Here is a 21419-nt window from a genome sequence, read left to right on the forward strand (position 1 = left end):
AGGAAATACTTTTCTCTCTCCAATTCCATTAAGAATAAAAACAGCAACCATTTACTGCCATTATGTTAGATACTTTATGGCACCTTATCTCATGTAATATCCCCACAACCCTGCAATGAGTATTAATATCCCCTTACAGCTGAGCAAACTGAGGCTCAGTGTAGTCTTAGTAAATAACCCATTACCACAGTTGGAAAGAGGCTATACCAGTATAGTATACCATATACTGTACGTTGATTGGCAATCATTTTTAGTAAAGGGCCAGATAGTAAACATTTTATGCTCTGTGAATGACGTAGTCTTTGTCACAGCTACTCTGTCACAAAAGCAGCCATATACGATATGTAAACAAACGGATGTGTGGCTATGTTCTGATAAAACTTTATAGCCACTGCAATTTGAATTTCATATAATCTTCACATCATTAAATAGCCTTCTTCTTTTGATTCCTTTTGATCACATAAAATGCAAAAAACATTCTTAGATCATGAGGGTATCAAAATAAGCAGTAGGCTGGATTTAGCCTGGGGGGCATAGTTTGCTGACTCCTGGGATACACTATACTGTCACCCAGAAAAATCTCACTGGATTCTAAGATGGAATTGAGAGCATTTCTGTGGCCATTTGGTTGTTGAAGCACAACTATTAGTCTCACGCCCTTATGGAAAGTGCATTCCATGCCTACATCGTCGGTTAGTGACCCACAGACTGGGGTCTAGAGGCTGGCACAGCGAGATCCTGCAGTTGTCTTGATTCTTGACCATTGGGTCAACCCATCCACCTGAATTCAAGGCTTTAGTGATCATATGAGCATGTCCTGTGGATTACTGGACCTTGTAAAGTGCCCAAATCCCACTAGCGATGTCACCTCTTTGTTGTGCTACCATTGTCTATAATTGTGCATTCATTAAGGAAAGGTTTTCTGTAAGCCTGATATTGACCTATTACTTTTTCTAGTCTATGCCTTTTATTTAAAGCACAAACACTGAAACATTGGGTTAGAGGAGCAAGTGTTTGATGTCTCCTTTCTTTCCCTCTGTTAAGAAATATACCACACCATGCCACTGAAGGCAGTCAGGAGCCAACACCTGTCATTCAGCACCAGCTGAACTTGCTCATCAACGATGCATCCTGGACCATGTTCAGGTCCAGCCTGAAGCAGAAGCAAGTAGGCAGCTGCCTGGGGGAGAATCAGCACAAACTTGAACAGGTGCTCGGAAGCCTGGATACTTCAAATATTTAAGATGGGAGCCTTGCCCACAAGTAATTTTAAACACACACATTTATCTTTGGTTTTGCCTTCAAGCCCATTTTTAAAAAGCATATCAGTTTCCTTCTGCAGGTTCACTCTTCATTTTAGGAAAGTTTCATGTATTTTTATTTTTCTTTCTTTTTTTTTACATGGTGAGTCAATATATTGTCAAACAGCTTAGTGATCTGTTTTATGTATGCCCAGCTTGCTAGGGTATGTATGAATAAAATAAGTCCCCAAACTAAGGCATAAGAAAACCAATCTGCTTCTTATAAAATCTCTCAGCATAAAAATATAAGGTACATGACCATATTGCCTTTAAGATCTAATTTTAATCTAGTTCTGAATTTGGGTTGTAGAAATTGGAGTCATAGGCAAGAAGCAAAGAGCCCACTGGCTTGCAGACCTTGCTGAATGGAGCCGTTGTGAGCATTTGCGAGCAGTGGCTGTATTGGGCCACCCTTTGTCTCCTGAATGCAATTTAAGGTGAGACTTGGGTGTTTAAGATACTTGGTAACCACATGTAGAGATGTGGGGTCAGCCTCCAAAGCATGTCAGCCTCCAAAACCTCCATCAGATACCTAAAGTGAGGTCAGCTTCCAAAGCACATGGCTTTGGTAGTTAGCTCTCATGACCATCTGACAGGATCAAGGCTGCTGGAAAAATGTCATTTAAACACCTTGCTTTGTGATTTTGGTTACTATTTTTTGGTTTATTATTGTTTTATTGATTGGTGGTTCTCATTTTAACCATGGCCTTAGCCCATTAGGTTTAATTCACTTTTTTTTTTTTTTTTTGCGGTACGCAGGCCTCTCACTGTTGTGGCCTCTCCCGTTGTGGAGCACAGACTCCAGACGCGCAGGCTCAGTGGCTGGCTCACGGGCCCAGCCGCTCCGCGGCCAGTGGGATCTTCCCGGACAAGGGCACGAACCCGTGTCTCCTGCACCGGCAGGCAGACTCTCAACCACTGAGCCACCAGGGAAGCCCCCTAATTCACATTTTTAATCTCAAAGAGAAAAGACATCAATTTAGTACATCAACAACTTAAAGATTTATCAACTGCCTTTGAGCCTTCATTTTCTTTCCCATTTGCACAATTTTGGTTTTATTTGCTATTTCCTAGGAAATGCTATCTAAATAACGTAGGTATTCTGCCCTATGCTGACTCCTGGGGTTCAGCTACAGGTATTAGGTTTATCCCTCTTTCCTTCTCTCCCTTCAGCCTTTTGAGATTAGAAGAGGAGACTCAGAGGTAGGGTGGAAGTGAGAAAACAGGAATCTTCCACTTTGTCATTATGGTCACCATACTCATTTTTTCCCAAAAAGGACCAAATTGTGTTTGTTTTCAGGGTGTATCAGACAAACTCATTATTAGTCCAGGGCCTTCAGGGAAAGGAAAAAATAAACAGCAACAAAAACCCTCTCCTCTGGTTTGTTAATACTTGGCCTTTCATTTAGAGAGAAGATTTCTTTCAACCCCCAATTGATGTTTTTAGTTAAACAGTTGAGCTCATATAAACAATCCTGTGCCTCTTTCCCAGAGGATGAATTAATCAAGGTATCACTGCTGGGAAGAAGTTGAATCATTCAGCATCTTTTAGTCAAGAATTAAATAAAGTCTTGATTATTTATTTTATTTTAAGCATGTTAAAATGAATACATTTCTAACCATTAGTGACATATTGAAGGTTACTGTGATGGTTGTGGATAGAACTATAATTTTTTAACACCATAAGGCACAATTATATACTTAACTACAAAAATTCTGTCGGGAAATAGGTTCATTTTATCAAGTAAACATGGGAACTGTCAAATAAATATCAGCTTGATCTGCTTAGTTATTTATAACCTCTAATAAAATAGATAAATCAACTTAGCCAGTATCTGCTTGAAGTCTAAAAATGCTATTTTCTAGATTTAAAAAAAAGTGTTTGCTTATCAACACTCCAGAGAACAAATAAATCTTAGGATTAATTCTCCATAAATAATCTGATTTATATCAGATGCAATTTACATCAAGCTGTAAAAATGTCTGATCCACAGTAAGCAAGTTGATGATCTACCAAATGACGTAAACTATTTAAGAACTGGAAAGGTAACATAAGCTGTATACATTTTACTTTATCCTTTTGAAGGGTATAACATCTCATTAAGGTAGAGGAACCACTCTAAATCCAATTATTTCACATTTTATATCAAATTGTCTTCTAAAATCTATTTATATGTTGACCATAATGAAGCCATCAGTTTAATGAAAAAAAATTTAAAAGATACAGGAAACAATTGATGTCTCCAGCTTCATCTTTATAAATGAATTAAATTTATATTAAATTTCACTATTTCTTTGTGGTTTATCATCTTCTGGAAAAGTTTAATTTTTCTAGCTTTTACACTGCCCGACTGCTTGGTTGGAAATATCAAGTTGTCCATCGACAAGTATTTGATACTTTAGTTTACTCCTGTCTGCAATCGAGAAGAATCGTACCTATCCCTCGGCATTGTGAGAATTAAATATGAGTCTACATGTAAAGCTCTTGGAAAGTGCTTGGTAACTGTTAAACACTAAAAAGTTTAGGCATTATTGTTAATATTAAAATAAAGAATGTACATTAAAACACCTGCCCAGGCAAAAATAAGCCTTTGAGAAATGTGTTTCTTCCTTTCTTGTATTATTGGTAAGGTAATTTTTTGTTTCTAAACTCAGCTTCCAAAAGAATACTATGCTTTTTTTTTTTTTTTTAATGCATAAAAGTAAGATCTTTAGGGGCTTCCCTTGTGGGGCAGTGGTTGAGAGTCTGCCTGCCGATGCAGGGGACACAGGTTCATGCCCCGGTCCGGGAAGATCCCACATGCCACGGAGCGGCTAGGCCCGTGAGCCATGGCCGCTGAGCCCGCGCGTCCGGAGCCTGTGCTCCGCAGCGGGAGAGGCCACAACAGTGAGAGGCCCGCGTACCGCAAAAAAAAAAAAAAGACCTTTAAAGTAAATGAAGTCAATTAACTGATGCATGTACTCAGCAAATACCAGTGAAACCCTCTGTGATAAAAATTATACTCAGGTTCAGAATATACAAAAAGGGATAATGCATGGACCATACCTCTGAGGCCAAGAACCTCAGTTGAAGGGAGACAGATGTCAAAATGATTTTACAACTATGCCATTCATGAGTAAAGTGTTATAATGGGAGTATTAGATGAAATTTAAAACTCAAGTTTTAAATCCAATGCTAATTGTTTCTTACGTACAATATCAATATCATTTAATTAACATCTGTGCAATAGTTACTTTTGTATACCTACTTTTATAAGGTCTGGGGTTTTTGTTCCCTGCCTTTGTAGACCTAACAATTTGGGTGTTGAAATAAAGACTTACAAATAGTAGAAGTATATAGCATTGAGGGTGAAATAATAACACAAATCAACACTGTAAATAATCTCAAATTGCAGTGATATAAGATTTCAAAGGAGGGATTAGTAAATTAAGGTGGAATTTTCTGAAAAGCCTTTGTAGTAGAAGAAAAGGCTTTAGTTGGTCCTTGACACATAGATAGGACTTAAATACCTAAAGGCCACAGAGGGAGATTTTCTAGGCTTGTGTAAAGTTTTTAGGCTTGCAAAGGCACAAGTCTGAGAAAGTACAGATGGAATGCTATGGTTGACAAGCGCTGCTTCTTAGTTATACAAAGGAAGGTTTTGTGGGAGAATCAAGGATCATGCCTGTGGGTTTTGACATTCCTTAATTACAATATGGGAGAATTTTCTCCTGTAAACATAGGAGAGAGTTATAGTACCCTGTATATATTAGATATTCAATAAATAATTTAAAATGAAATAAAGAAAACATGGTTATTCATGCTTTCACAAATTGCATTTTGAAAATGGGAGACACTAACGTAGGGACCCAGTTAGGAATTTTGATAATGATCCAGCTGGAAACAAGAAAAAAACTTAAAGTACTCAATGTATATGCAGTTAAAAAAATCATACTTACTAGCCTTATCTTAATAAACCATAGTGACTCAAAATGACTAAATTATTGAGGACAAGTTTAGAAGCATCAGTAAGAATACAGGTAACCATTGTTCCTTTGTCTCAGATCTCTAACAAGCACTGTTGATACAAGATGAACACATGAGACTTAGTAACACAAATCCTTCTTTTCTAATTTTTAGTTATTGCATACAGTTTGCTCAGAGCATTAAGACAATATGTCAATAGGGAACTGATTTCACCCTGAACCCCACTATTATAATATATTACTATTTTCACTTTCTTTTACTTCCCTTAACATCTTTATCCATATGTATATATGGAATTTAAGGGAAAAAAAATGTCATGAAGAACCTAGGGATAAGACAGGAATAAAGACACAGACCTACTAGAGAATAGACTTGAGGATATGGGGAGGGGGAAGGGTAAGCTGTGACAAAGTGAGAGAGTGGCATGGACATATATACACTACCAAACGTAAAATAGATAGCTAGTGGGAAGCAGCCGCATAGCACAGGGAGATCAGCTCGGTGCTCTGTGACCACCTAGAGGGGTGGGATAGGGAGGGTGAGAGGGTGGGAGACGCAAGAGGGAAGAGATATGGGAACATATGTGTATGTATAACTGATTCACTTTGCTATAAAGCAGAAACTAACACACCATTGTAAACCAATTATACTCCAATAAAGATGTAAAAAAAAAAGTCTTAATCATTAAATACCTGCAATTTTGTGCTCTTTATTTTCACTAACTCCACTGCATATAGTTTTCATGTTGCTTCATTCAGCATTCACGATTATAATTGTAGTGACTATCTGATATTTTTGAAATTTTAATGTGCCATAATTTACTACCCTTCTATTGTTGGATATTTAGGTTTTTTCCATTTTTTCCACTGGTAGAGTTAATGCTGTAATTAATACTTTTATGCATATAGTTGTGTTCTTCTTTTGAACTATTTCCTTAGGATAAATTCTCCAGAGAGCTATTACTGGGTCAAAAGGTATAAAGGTTTTTATAGCTTTTCAGACAGGTTGCCAAATTGCTTTTCAAAAGGATTTTACTACCTCAATTTATAATACCTAGGTGCCTCTCCTGATACTAATGCATGCATTTCCACTCGCTTCCTATCCCATACTATCCATTATAGAGTCTTCTATGAGTATCCAAGCTGTGGATCAGGTGGCTTATTCTTACTCTATCTCTATTCTCCCAAAGATAATCATGTCTTCTTTTGTTGCATGAAGGAACTCCTGTTCCCACTTATAGCACCCTGCAGAATCATGTCTAGGATTTTCCTTATAAAACGCTGTGGATAATTAGGACTTTTGCCTCACTGAGAGAAATTTTTGAAAAGACCTTGCAGAGGGAAGGATAATGGATTAAGGCAGAATCAGTGACATGGACTATTTGTTGAACTAACTAGGTTTTCCTGGACTCCAAATGATATTAGAATCCTATCTAGTATTTTATCTTTTCAATAACTTATTTATAAATCCACGATTACTTTTGATTTTGTCCAGCCCCTCTAGTCCAGGAAGGCATTATTGTTGTAGCATATCCTCCTCAAACACATTAGGTACAAGGATCATAAAAACTTTCCTTTGGTGAAAGACATGGCCTCAGACCCTGATGCTACAATGTATAAACCACATGACCATAGAAAGTAGCATGAATTCTCTGATCTGTGAATTCCTTATTCAGTGGATGAGGATGGTATTAACTCCTACTTTATCCTACTATGAAGACTGCATGAGATTACATAAGTAGAGTGTTGAGCACAGTGACTAGGACATGGCAAATCCCCAATAAATATTAACTCTTTGAAGACAGTAGCACAGATTAAGTATGTTTTCTCTATTAAAACCAGTTAAAATATACCAAGAAGCCCAATGATAGAACAATTTCATTTACTGTTTCAAATATACTGAGAGTATTTCTGAAACATTTTTCAGGCATGGAATATTTGAACATTTGTTAAAAGCTATCAATCTTCTCTCCCTAGACAAATACAAACTTTACATCCTAGTCTTCCAAACTGTCTAAGCTGAGTCCATGAATTTCAAATAAAGCCTTGTTTTTACATATCTAATTTCAAATATGAAGAAACTAAGCTTCCAAGAACTTACATAGTTTGTTCAATATTGTACGATTATCTAAAAACATAAAGCAGATCAAAGTAACTATACCTATTTTTCCAACATATTTATATCTGGAAATGTTCAGTGGGAGCCGGAGTTCTTAACTGTTATCTTCTCTAAGATGACTTTTTTTTGTAAAAACAAAATAAAAACTGTAAAACAAAAGTCATTTTTATGAAAACAGAATTTTTGGTCATTTTGATTGCTTCTTTTCTGCCAATGCCAAGGCTTACATTTGCTAGACAATATAGAAATTTTACTTCTTTATGTTTTCTAATTCACATTTTTCTAGTACATCATTCCTCCTGGCTTGTGTTACAGACCAGGAAGTGTCAGCACATTTAGTTGAATGGAATCGATTTTTGGGATTACTGACTCAAAGGCAAGTCATAAAGAGAATTATTTTCACCGGGGTTTAGTTTTTGCAGTGTCTAATTATGTGTGAGATTCCATACATACTAATGTTTTCAAAATTCAAAGAAAAAAATACAACTTTTTTTTAATGGGGGCAGATCTACAGTTAAAGAAAAATGACTAATTCACAAGTATCTAAGAGATGCTCCCTAAAGAAATCTTGTCAGACAAGAAAAGCAGCACTATACCATTCAAATGAAGTTGCAGACCTGCCTGTGTAGTGTGGGGAAGGTGGTATGTGAAAGTAGATTTTTATAACAGAATTTTTAAAGGTGAAAAAGGAAACCAGAATGATGTAATCTTCAACCACATCATGGAAACCTACAATAACAAAAAGAATGACTTTCATTTGCAAGGTTAGATATCCAGTTAGAATACAGAAATTGTAAGAGACTCCCACTTCCATCTGAAAAACCATAACAATGTAGATAAGCTTCAAACTCACAGATTTGTGCAAATCTGTGACAGAGTAAAGGGTGCAATAAAACCTAAATAAATTTTAATAACATTTTTAAATGATAAGCCTCTCATAGGAAAGAAGAGACAGCTATCCTTATTCATGAAAGAGGGAAGAATTCATCACTGACAAGATAAAGAATAAAACAGCCAAAATTTTAATTGTGAACAACCTATTAATGGATGCTTCTGGAAGCGTGTGCCAAATTAGAATTTTAAGGAACCCAGCACTCCCTGTTGCTCTAATTCCTCCATATGGATATTCAACAATTGTTAGGTCCTGTATGTCAGACATTGGTGGTAAGGCAGGACAAATGAAAAAAACTCCCCTTAGGTGCATGAGATCTCCCCCAAATACAGGGCAACTGTTTGCTGAATGGAAATGAAGGAGAGAGATATAGTGATGAGAGGATCCCATTTGAGGTACTCCAGACCCTCAACTACCTAAAGTTAAAAGTTGGAAAAGACTGTTGAGAGAAATCAATTTGAGGCACTCTGAATTTCTTCTCCCAAAGGCTAGATATTAGTAGAGGAGAGCTGAGAAAAACATCTCTTAGGAATTGTAAACATTCTCAGATTATAAGGCAGTTTCCTTATTAGAGCTTGAAGAAAACTATTAGGGTGGAATATTGGAGAAGAAAGAGAACACTCCAATGGCCAAATAACAGGTTTCCTGCCTATAAAACACACAGAGCTCTCTGTGATATTATCAGTATTCATACCCCAAGTTTTGCTAAAGGGTGGATCCTGACCTTGCCCACAACATTTGAATCTAGTGATAACTTCAATCAAACTAAAGGTGTGCCAAATTCCTCATCCAAATCAAATAATGATCTCCTTGGTCTATTGGTCTGATTGAAGACAAAGGGTGATCTTTGGAAGTAAAAGTTTTGGCATGCAATAAAATAGTAAAAGAAACAAGAAAGTGTGATGTATGGTCAAGAAAGGAAACAGTCAACACAAGCAGATCCAAAGATTACTCACCTGTTGGAATTATCAGATGGGAACTAAATAACTATCATAGAAATATTAAATAATACATTAGGAAAGATGAACAGCATTCCTGAAAAGATAAGAAAAACAAATGGAAATTTTAGAAAGGGAAAACACAAAATAAAGTATACATTAGATGGGTTTGACAGCAGATTGGGCATGACATAGGAAAAGACCAGTGACTTTGAAGTCAGGTTAATAGAAAATATCCAACCAAAGCCCAAGAAAACATGAGTGATTTCAGAACATGATCACACATTTTTTGATGCTCTCCCATCAAGAGGAAACTTTGTGATCTCCTTGATAAACAGAATGTGATTGAAGTGACAGTTTGTGACTTGTAAGAGTAGATGCAGAAAGACTGTGGCACTTCTGCTACAGTTTCCAGGGATCCACAGTCTTGGAATCCAGCAGCTAGGCTGTGAGGAAACTCAGGCCAAATGAAAAGGACATGTGTTCTGGTTGCCAAGCTCCACTGAAGTCTCAGCTGACAACCAGCTTCAATGGGCAGGCACATGAATGAGAAAGATTTTGAGATGACTCTAGCTAAAGCCATTGTCAAATCACATGAGAGATGCTTGGTGAGAACCAACTAGCTGAGCCCAGTCAATGCCAAGTGCATGAGATAATAACAATAAATGCTTATTTTTTACTCCACTAAATTTGGGATTCTTTAATACACAATATTATGTCCATGGCACAAAGCTAGAGTGACTAAGACCTGTGAAACAACAGTGAATGATTTAAATGTATCATATAAATGGGGTCCCAGAGAAAAGGAGATATAAAATAGGGGAAATGGCTGAAAATTTTAAAAAATTGATGAAAGACACCAACCCCCAAATACAAATAAATAAATACAGCATATTCAAAGCAGGATAAATAAAAAGAAAACACACACACACGTGTGTGTGTGTGTGTGTGTGTGTGTGTGTGTGTGTATGTAAAGGACTTATATACAGAATCAAAATCAACAATAAAAAGATGAACTAACTAAACTAAGAAAATGAGCAAAAAACTTAAAACGACACTTCACAGAAGAAAATATTTAAAATGTTCGTAGCAACTTTATGCATAGCTGTCAATAACTGGCAATAGTCTAAATGTTCCTCAACAAGAACACAAATTGTGATATATTCTTATAATGAAATACTACTCAGCAACAATAAAGAATGAGCCCTGGGCCTACTGAACATAAGAAAGCAGACGCAAGAGAGTACATTACGTATCATTGCATTAACATGAAATTCTCCAACACGCATAAACTATTCTGTAATATGTGAAAATTGTAACAGTGATTTACTCAGTAGAAACTGTAAAAATGACTGGAAAGGGGCATGAGGGAACTTTCTGAGGAGCTGCAAATACTCTACTTCTTACCTTGGGTGTTGGTTATAGAATTGTCAAAACATATTGAATTTAATATCTCTGCATTTTAATGAATGTAATTATACCTCAATAAAAATTTAAAACATTTATAAAGCCAGGACTAGGATGCCATATTACTTGAAAAAACAAAATTCCCTGCATTGGTATATATTTAGGCCAGCTTTTTCAAGCCTCTCGAGGAAGGGTAGTACCTTCAAGAATGTTAATTTCTTTCTTTTTCAACTATTTAATGGCAGCAACAGTGTTTAATATGATGTGGAATGAGAACTCTATTTTCCCAGCTTCTGCATAGGTGCCCAAAACTTAAAATAATAGGTAACAAACACCTCCAGATTTTAGAGAGATGTGTCAGCCTATATATCCAGGACTTAGTAAATGTTTGTGACCACTGCCCAAATTCAGAGTTATGCATTCACACACACACACATACACACACACACACACACACACACACACACATATTATAATGAGGGAAAGTTAAGTATGACAGGTTGATGATTAACTACCAACAGCCCATTTTCCCATTCTATCATTGTTCAGAGTAACAAAGTGTTCAGCTTAGAGAATCTCCTTCCAAGCTCCCTTGCAAACCTTGATAATCATTTGGCATAGTTCTCATAAGTTAAAGGCTTTGACATAGCTTTTAATGCCCTGATTTTAAAAAAAAGGGGGGTTGGCGGGAAGCTACAGTGGGATTGAAGAGTCTTTTATTTAGTTGTTTGTTTGTTTATGTACTTATTTTATTTATTTTCCTGTTCATGTACCACTTCCTCTTTCTTGAGATCAAGTCCCTATGCCTATAGGTTCTGGAGCCATTCTCTGATTGTGAAGACAGATGCCATATGCTGAGAAAAGGGAAACTGGAAACCAGACAGAACTAGGTCTTGAATGACTTTTGAAGGAGCTCTACAAATGTACAAATTTCCTACTTAACCTCTTATTATTTGTAAATAATAAAACTTCTATCTGGTTAAGTAATTGTAGTTGACTCTCTCTTATATACAGCTAAATTCATTCCCATCTAATGCAGTTGGAAAGTGAAGATTTTTACAAGATTTTAGGGAGTGTTACCTCACTCACAGCCTCACCCTCACCAGAAAATGTGAATTGTAATAAAATAAAGTTTTTATACCCATCACAGTAATTTAAACAAAGAAATAATAAAGGAAAAATGCATATTGCTGTTGGAATTGGAATTGTTAGAGATCTTCCCAGAATATTCTTGAAATATCACTTGAAATATAGATCAGTGGAACAGGATAGAAAGCCCAGAGATAAACCCACGCACATATGGTCACCTTATTTGTGATAAAGGAGGCAAGAATATACAATGGAGAAAAGACAGCCTCTTCAATAAGTGGTACTGGGAAAACTGGACAGCTACATGTAAAAGAATGAAATTAGAACACTCCCTAACACCATACACAAAAATAAACTTAAAAGAGATTAAAGACCTAAATGTAAGGCCAGACACTATAGAACGCTTAGAGTAAAATATAGGCAGAACACTTTATGACATAAATCACAGCAAGTTCCTTTTTGACCCACCTCCTAGGGAAATGGAAATAGAAACAAAAATAAACAAATGGGGCCTAAAGAAACTTAAAAGCTTTTGCACAGCAAAGGAAACCATAAACAAACATAAAAGACAACCCTCAGAATGGTAGAAAATATTTGCAAATGAAGCAACTGACAAAGGCTTAATCTCCAAAATTTATAAGCAGCTCATGCAGCTCAATATCAAAAAAACAAACAACCCAATCCAAAAATGGGCAGAAGACCTAAACAGACATTTCTCCAAAGAAGATATACAGATGGCCAAGAAACACATGAAAGGATGCTCAACATCAGTAATCATTAGAGAAATGAACATCAAAACTACAATGAGGTATCACCTCACACCAGTCAGAGTGGCCACCACCAAAAAATCTACAAACAATAAATGCTGGAGAGGGTGTGGAGAAAAGGGAACCCTCTTACACTGTTGGTGGGAATGTAAATTGATACAGCCACTATGGAGAACAGTATGGAGGTTTCTTAAAAATCTAAAAATAGAACTACCAAATGACCCAGCAATCCCACTACTGGTTATATAGCCTGAGAAAATGATAATTCAAAAAGAGTCATTTACCACAATGTTCATTGCAGCTCTATTTACAATAGCCAGGACATGGAAGCAGCCTAAGTGTCCATTGACAGATGAATGGATAAAGAAGATGTGGCACGTATATATAGTGGAATATTACTCAGCCATAAAAAGGAACAAAATTGAGTTATTTGTAGTGAGGTGGATGGACCTAGAGTCTGTCATACAGAGTGAAGTAAGTCAGAAAGAGAAAAACAAATACCGTATGCTAACACATATATATGGAATCTAAAAAAAAGAAAAAATGGTTTGAAGAAGCTAGGGGCAGAACAAGAATAAAGACACAGATGTAGAGAATGTACTTGCAGACAAAGGGAGGGGGAAGGGTAAACTGGGACGAAGTGAGAGAGTGGCATGGACATATATACACTACCAAATGTAAAATAGATAGCTAGTGGGAAGCAGCCACATAGAACAGGGAGATCAGCTCGGTGCTTTGTGGCCACCTAGAGGGGTGGGATAGGGAGAGTGGGAGGGAGACGCAAGAGGGAGGAGACATGGGGATATATGTATATGTATAGCTGATTCACTTTGTTATAAAGCAGAAACTAACACACCATTGTAAAGCAGTTATACTCCAATAAAGATGTTAAAAAAATACATATATTTTGGACAAGTAATTCTACCTGGGAATTTTTTTGACAGACAAAAAGGACCGGAGCATTGGAACACAGGAATATAGAGTAGTGAAGTAACAATGGCAAAAAGAAAGAAAAAAGTGAATGCCCTTCAATAAGAAAACAATTCAATAGATCATGAGACATACATACCCTGGAGTATTTTGCAGCTGTTGAAGATAAAGAATTAGTGCTATCTCTTCAATATTAGTGCAATACCTACTGCAGTGTCCTCAGTAGAGAGGGACCAGAGGTGGTGGGAACAACTCACCTGGGTGAAAGTGATTAGGAGGTTCATTGTAATAAATACACCAAACTAGAAGACACCTGTGTTTTAGTATTACTGTATGCGGGTAATTCTACTAATATCATTGATAATACACTTTTCCCCATCAGTCAAGATTCTTCTCACTACTCCTGTGTCTTTGGTATTGCACTGTGTAACAGTTAACTTGGAAAGGTTATTGAGTGGTGAAAGAAATGTTATTGAGTGGTGAAAGGTTATTGAGTGGTGAAAGAAAAATGCAAAATATGTATATCATATTATTCTATTAAAAAATAGTGATCAAAATCCTATATCTGTATGCATATTTGTATGAGTGTATATCACATGCATAATGCATACACGTATATATGACTAAAATGATTATCTGAGCATGAGAAAAAAGAGAGAAGGCTAATTTCTAGATTGTTAACATGGTGGAGGAGAGGGAGGAGGAAGAAAGAAGATTAGAAAAAATATACTTCATTAAAACTGTATGGGACTTCCCTGGTGGCACAGTGGTTAAGAGTCTGCCTGCCGATGCAGGGGATGTGGGTTTGAGCCCCGGTCCGGGAAGATCTCACATGCCGCGGAGCGGCTGGGCCCGTGAGCCATGGCCGCTGAGCCTGCGCGTCCGGAGCCTGTGCTCCGCAACAGGAGAGGCCACAACAATGAGAGGCCCACGTACCGCAAAAAAAAAAAAAAAAAAAAAAGTATGTATGATTTGATCACATCTGCACATTCGTATACATATAAGGGTGGAAATGTAAAATCAGACAGAAGCAAACAGAATATAACAAATTTTAGTAATTTCAAGCTGAAAATTGGGGTCCAGATTTCAGAACTCCATACTATGTGAAGACTTAAATATCTGAAATCCTATGTGAAAGGATGGGATAGAGATCAGGCTTGGAAGATAGTCAAGAAACACTCGTCCACCCCAAAAATCCAAGATGTACTCCATGAAGAGGTTCTTACCATTTGCTTAAATTGCAAGTTGAGAGAACTGACAACATGAACACATAAATATAATTGTCACCCATCATTCCATTGCAAATTTTATTGAGAATGAAGACTAACTTTTAAAATATTTTCTTTAGAATGAACATAATCAAATGGTTAACAGAGAGCTCCAATAATTTTGAGTATATAATCTCCTGTTGGCTTGTTTGTTTAGTTATCCAGAAAATTGGGACGCAAGCCTTAAATTTTTATTGTAAGCTTTATAAACACAAAAACTGAGCCTCACCTAGTTCTAAGAAAGCAGAGCTAGGTGGAGGATCAGGGATGATGGTTTGTACCTGACACAAAACAAACATTTTAGTTGTATCTAATCAGAAACTGGTTTTGTTTTTAGTTCCAGTGTCAAATCCAGCAGTCTGCATTAAGGAATCTGTACAGAGGCACAATAGATTAGTCATTAGTCTCCATTAGTCATTCAAGCTGCTTTGTCCAAGTCACTGTGACCTTGCAGAGAACACAGTATCCTTAGAGACTTTAAAATCATGTTCTAGGTGAACCTCACCTCATAAAGTACATTAAGGCTATAATTCTGCCCTGTGTAAAAAGACTATGAATTTACTAAAAGATATAAAAATGTTTTTTTTTTTAATCTAGAGTAAGTACATGTTAGGATTTGGGAACTCTTACTTGTGTCAAAGTCACTAGATTTATAGCATCAATAACTTACTACAAATCAATAGAAACAGTTCAGTATTTTCTAAATAGTCCTTTTAATTTTAGGCAGAAAGACAATGTAGAGAAGTAAACAGTGTTGACAAGCAAGATGCTTCATTTCCAGGTCTACCTTAGTCAGGTAGTATTGACTTCTTTCTAACAAAGAATAAACATATTTTTCATAAGGAGCTTCACTTTCAATCTCTGCATTCAAGGGAATTGTTATGAAAAAGGTTATTGTCTTTATCTCATTACAAATAAATATTGAGTTGGATAAACATTTCGTTCCAAGTTTTGGATGCTTGCTGGTAATAGATTAATGAACAAAACACAAACCTGTTCTCAAGACATTTGCAGATTCAAGTAGAATGCCATGTGAGAGGTACCCTAATTTTGCTAGTACAAGGAAACTTGTAAGCATAGAAAATTATAAATATCATAATTTTGGTTAGTTTAAATACTTTTGTATTAGGAGTTTCCAGGTTAGGATTATGGCCACGCATTGCTCTAATTAAATACTTAAAGTTCATGCTTAGGGATCACTTACAAGGTTTTTGAGATCATCAAACTACCAAATCCATACAAGTGAGACAAGATTGAGATTATGTTTTTACTCCAAATCCTACACCTTAAGCAGAATTACATCAAGGTCAAGCTTACTTTCAAAGAAATTAAACATATTTCTCAGACATGGAAATTTGATTAGGAATTTAGATCTGTTCACCTTGGAATAGTGCTTGCCACTTTGGAGTCTATTTTCTTGTATGGGTATGAAAATGGATCATTCAACCCAAGCCAACACTCTGACCAGGCGCCTTTCTCTCCAATGCTCTGAAATTAGATGATGAAGAATAAAGGCAATTAAATATTTCCACAGATTGTAGGCAAATAACCTGGAATTAGCTATGACTGTTTGACAGAAAATTTTGGCTTTTAGTTTTTCTTAGCAAGCTGCTCATGAAAATATTGAAGTTGTTGATTTGAGATACATTTAGTTCATTTTTGTTTCATCTTTTTTAAAATTCAGTACTTATTGTATGAGTTTAAAGGGCAAAAGGCCAACAAGACTTATTTTTAATTTTCACACACATTTCCCTTAATAGCTACATTACCAATCTCTACCTGGATATTTTAGTTAGATAAATATATAGAAAAAAAAATAAGATAGGCCTAAAAGAGCCTTTGGAAACACCAATTTTTAAAGTTGAAATATAATGCTTGGGTATATTTGCAAAACAAAATAATACTCTGTTTTCTTTTTTTATTCCCCTGTATCGGCAAGTGGACTCTCAACCACTGCACCACCAGGGAAGCCCTCTGTTCTCTTTGATACTTCAACATTTTAACTTGTAGCAGATACCTGTAAATTTAAGCACTGACCCTAAATAAAATGCAAAATTTAAAAAAATTTAGTGAGATAAAAATTTATTCAGACAAATGAATTCTAATAATCTTTTGGGAAATAATTAAATATGATTTGCTTCCTTCCTGTTCAGCTAAACACAGATTACTTAGTCATAGCAATTAATAGTTATGCAGGTTTTGTACATGTTGAGAACTCTTTTAAGCTTTTTGCATGCATTATTTCATGTAAGTCCCATAACAACCCTACGTTGTGTGCATTTATATTAATTAAAAGAAAACTGACTGCTATAACAGAGAAGCCCCATAATTTCAGTCCTTTTATTAAAGAATCTATTTTTTCACAGTCATAAAATCTAATTAGTCATAATTTGGTGCAGGGAATTGTCAGATACCAATACCCATAGATGCTTAAGCCCCTTATATAAAACGGCACAGTATTTGCATATAACCTATGCACGTCCTCCTGTAGGTACCCTTTAAATCATTTCTAGATTACTTATAATACTTAATACAATGTAAATTCTATGTAAATAATTGCTGGTACACAGCAAATTCAAATTTGCTTTTTGGAACATTTTTGAAATTTTTTTTCCGAATACTTTTGATTTGTAGTTGGTTGAATTTGAAGAACACATAAATATTGTCCTCTCTTCACTGACAGTTCGAATCTTTACCTAAACAACTCAGGAATGAAGGAAAAAAATGGATGAAATTGATTCTTCTCAGAATTGAAGACCTTAAGAAGCGATGCATTATTTTCGGTTACCTAGATCTTGGGTGAGATCCAAGTTCTTTTCCTCCTTGAGACCCAATGGATTTTTAGCTATTCCTTTGATTCTGTGAGTCTTCTCCATATCTTTCCAATAAGTTCCTCTTTTTTTTGAATAATTTGACTAGACTTTCAGTTGAGTTCAATTTTTAAAAGTAGATATAAAGTAGTATACATCACCAAGGTATTTTTTATTACAGCTTTAGTCTCAAAACGATTTAAACTGTTAAGATTTTTAAGTCAATTTGATCACCCAGCAAATAAAGAGAGCTAAAGCTGTCCTTTTATCGAAAAATAAACAAGTACATCTCTTTTTGTGCCTACCGCAGCTGTGGCTTGCAGTTCCAAGCATCTGAATCATGTATCAGCTCCAGTAGACTAGATGCTGTTAACTGACCAGTGTGTTTTCTCCTCATCCATTTACTGGTTCCCACAAACAGAGAATGTCTCCTTAACAGTTTCCTAAGGAGCATACGAAGTATACACTGACAGGAATTGAACTAAAGAAGATCTCATGCAGCAGTCCCTTAAGATTGATGACAAGGTCTGAAATGATACACCGTACAGTTGCTGGATTTATGGATGTCATCAATATTGACAAGACTGGAGAGAATTCTGGTCTGATCTATGACACCAAGGTTTACTTTGCTGTTCATCATATTGTACCTGAGGATAGGCCAAGTACAAGTTGTACAACATGAGAAAGAACTTTATGGGCACAAAAGGAATCGCACATCTGGTGACTCATGATGTTCACACCATCTGCTACACTGATCCCCTCGGCAAGATGAATGACATCATTCAGATTGATTTGGAGACTGGCAAGATTACTGATTTCATCAAGTTTGACACTGTGTAAAGTGACTGGAGGTGTTAACTTGGGAAGAAATGGTGTGACATCCTGGTTCTTTTGATGTGGTTCATGTCAAAGATGCCAATGGCAGCAGCTTTGTCACTCAGCTCTCCAATGTTTTTCTTATTGGCAAAGGCAACAAACCATGGATTTCTCTTCCCCAAGGAAAAGGTATTCACCTCACCATTGCCAAAGAGAGAGAAAAGAGACTGATGGCCAAGCAGAGCTTGAGGTAACATGATTGGTAGAGTCTTTCTACTTAATTAATGACAATACAGCATGATATATTTTTTAAAGTATGTCCAATTAGAGTAAAATCTGGCTGTTGTTCAAAGTGACTCTTTTATCAGTCTCAGTGACCCAGTTGCCAATGACAGAGAGAGAGAGAGAGAGAGAGAGAAGAAATGAATATATTCAATGACTCATTGGCAACTCCTGTTGTCTATCTATCATCTATATAGTGAATTTAGTTTTTTTCTGATGGCAAACTGATTCTAAATTTCATTGAGCTTTCAAAGCCTTAAACTTCCTAAGATAATCTTGTTAAATACAAATATTCTGAGCTACACAAAGGAACATTCTCAGGAGGTCTTGGAGGCAGAATGTAAGCAGATTCTTGTAAATGCAAAATCCCTAGGTCTTGTGTTCTATCTTTAAAAACTATACAGATTTTTGTATTCAGCTCTATGGAATATTCATTTTTTGTTGTTGTTATTTCTACATGACTTTGGACAATGTTCATGCTCTGATACACATATATCATTTATCCTATGGTGTTGAATAGCCTTAGGACACTACCATTTTCCCTTAAGGGCACTAATGATATGTTTGTGAAGCAATCCACAATGTTGTCACAGATAATAACTTTTAAGTTCTCACCTTTAAGGATAGATCATTACCTTTATCACATTGTCATCATCAGTTGTATGTGTATTCATGTATCATACTGGAAGCCCTGGGCTAAAAATATATACTGATTTGAAAGGAAGAAATAAAACTGCCTTTATTCATCAAGAACAAAATTGTACATGTAGAAAACCTCAAAGAATCTACAAAGATACTCATTGAGTTAATAAGTGGGTATAGCAAAGTTTCAGGATAAAGGACACTATACAAAAACCCATTGCTTTCCTGTATACAAGCATTGAACAAAAGAAATTTAAAATTTTAAAAATACCATTTACAATAATGCCAAAAATGAAATACTTAGGAATAAATCTGTCAAAACTTGGGTGTGATATATTTTCAGAAAACTACAAAACACTGATGAGAGCAATAATAAAGGACTGTCTATAAATAGAGAAATATTCCATGTTCATGAATTGGAAGGCTCAATTATTAAGATGTCAATTTTCCCCCCGATCTATAAAAAAATTGCAATTTCAATCAAAATCCCTGCAAGCTATTTTGTAGATATCAACACACTGATTCTGAAAATTATATGGAAGAGCAAATGACTTGGAATAACAAACACAGTATTGAAAAAGAAGAACAAAGTTGGAGAAGTTACACTACTCACTTTAAAGACATATTATAAAAATAATAAAGTGGTATTGGTAAAACAGTAGACACTTAAAACCCAACAAAGATATTCAAATCATTTTTGACAAAGGTGCAAAGGCAATTCAATGAAGAAAGTGTAGTATTTTCATCAACTTGTGCTGGAACTATTACAGGTCCATATGTCAAAAAAAAGATAAAAGGAAAGAACAAAAAGAACTCAGACACAGCTCTTGCACATTATAGAAAAATTAACTGAAAATGGATCACAGACATAAATGTAAAAACTATAATTTTTAGAAGAAAACATAAGATAAAATCTAGATGTCCCCGTGTTTGGTGATGAGTTGTTACATACAACACAACATAAACATCCATGAAATAAAAATAATTAATAATTTGTATTTTATGAAATTTATTAAATTAAATTAAAATTTCACATCTGTGAAAAACACTGCTATGAGAATGAGAAGATAAGTAGCACAACCTAGGAAAAAATTTTAGCAAAATATATACCTGAACAAGGACTTGTAACCAAAATATATAAAGAACCCTTAAACTCAACAGTAAGAAAACACACAACCCAATCTAAAAAATGGGCAAAATGAGCAAAATATCTGAACAGACACTTCACTAAAGAAGATACACAGATTAGAAGCATATGAAAAAAAAATGGTCAATATCATTTGTCATTAGGGAAATGCAAATTAAAAACAATGAGATACAAGTTTTGGAATGGCTTAAATCCAAAACTTGACAATAAAACTTACTTGCAAGGTTGCAGAGCAACAGGAACTTTCATTCATTTCTGGTAGAATGTAAAATAGCACAGTCACCTTGGCAGAGAGTTTGACAGTTTCACCATATGATACAGCAATTGTGATCGTACATATTTACCCAACTGATTTAAAAACTTATGCACATACAAAATCCTACACACAAATATTTATAGCTCTTTTATTCAACATGCCTTTCAATAAGTGAATGGATAAATAAACTGTGATATATCATACAGTGGAATATTATTCACAATAAAAAGAAGTGAGGTATCAAGCCACACAAAAATATGGATGAATCTTAAAGCATATTGCTAAGCTAAAGAAATCAGTCTGAAAAGACTGTTTACTGTATGACTCCATTTATATGACATTCTGGAAAATAAAACTATAGAAACAACAAAAATATCAGTGGTTGCAGGGATTTGGGAAGGAGAAAGAGTTTAACAAGAAAAGCATGTGGGTCTTTTTAGTGCATTGAAAGTATTCTGTATGATAGCATAATTATGGGTATAACACAAGGTATTTGTCAAAACACACAGGACTTTACAGCAAAAATAGTGAACCTTAATATATGACATGTTGCAGTGCCAAAAAGTGTGAGGTGCTCAAGAAAAAAAAAAATGAATAAAGATATGTCAAAGGGACACAGGAGCCAATGGAAAGAGCTCCCAATGATCAAAGCTGGAGTAATTTTAGTAACAGAATAAATAGTGTTGGATTATAGCCAAAGTAAAAATAAATAACCATGAATCTAGATTTATTATTTAACTTTAAGAGGAAAATAAATTAATCAGAAAGAATAAATAAATCTCCCCGGCA

At 35.5% G+C, this 21419-nt stretch overlaps 1 pseudogene across 1 annotated transcript; it reads left to right on the top strand.

Moving 5' to 3' along the window:
• Positions 1–661: 661 nt before the first annotated feature.
• Positions 662–18557, top strand: LOC309962974 (small ribosomal subunit protein eS4-like; annotated as a pseudogene). Its single transcript has 4 exons — positions 662–692; positions 1612–1738; positions 3296–3347; positions 17927–18557. The product of its transcript is annotated as a small ribosomal subunit protein eS4-like (transcript).
• The last annotated feature ends 2862 nt before the right edge of the window (positions 18558–21419 follow it).

The sequence above is a fragment of the Leucopleurus acutus genome, assembly GCF_964270905.1.
Source record: "Leucopleurus acutus genome assembly, chromosome: 6".
In the NCBI taxonomy this organism is placed as follows: Eukaryota; Metazoa; Chordata; class Mammalia; order Artiodactyla; family Delphinidae; genus Leucopleurus; species Leucopleurus acutus.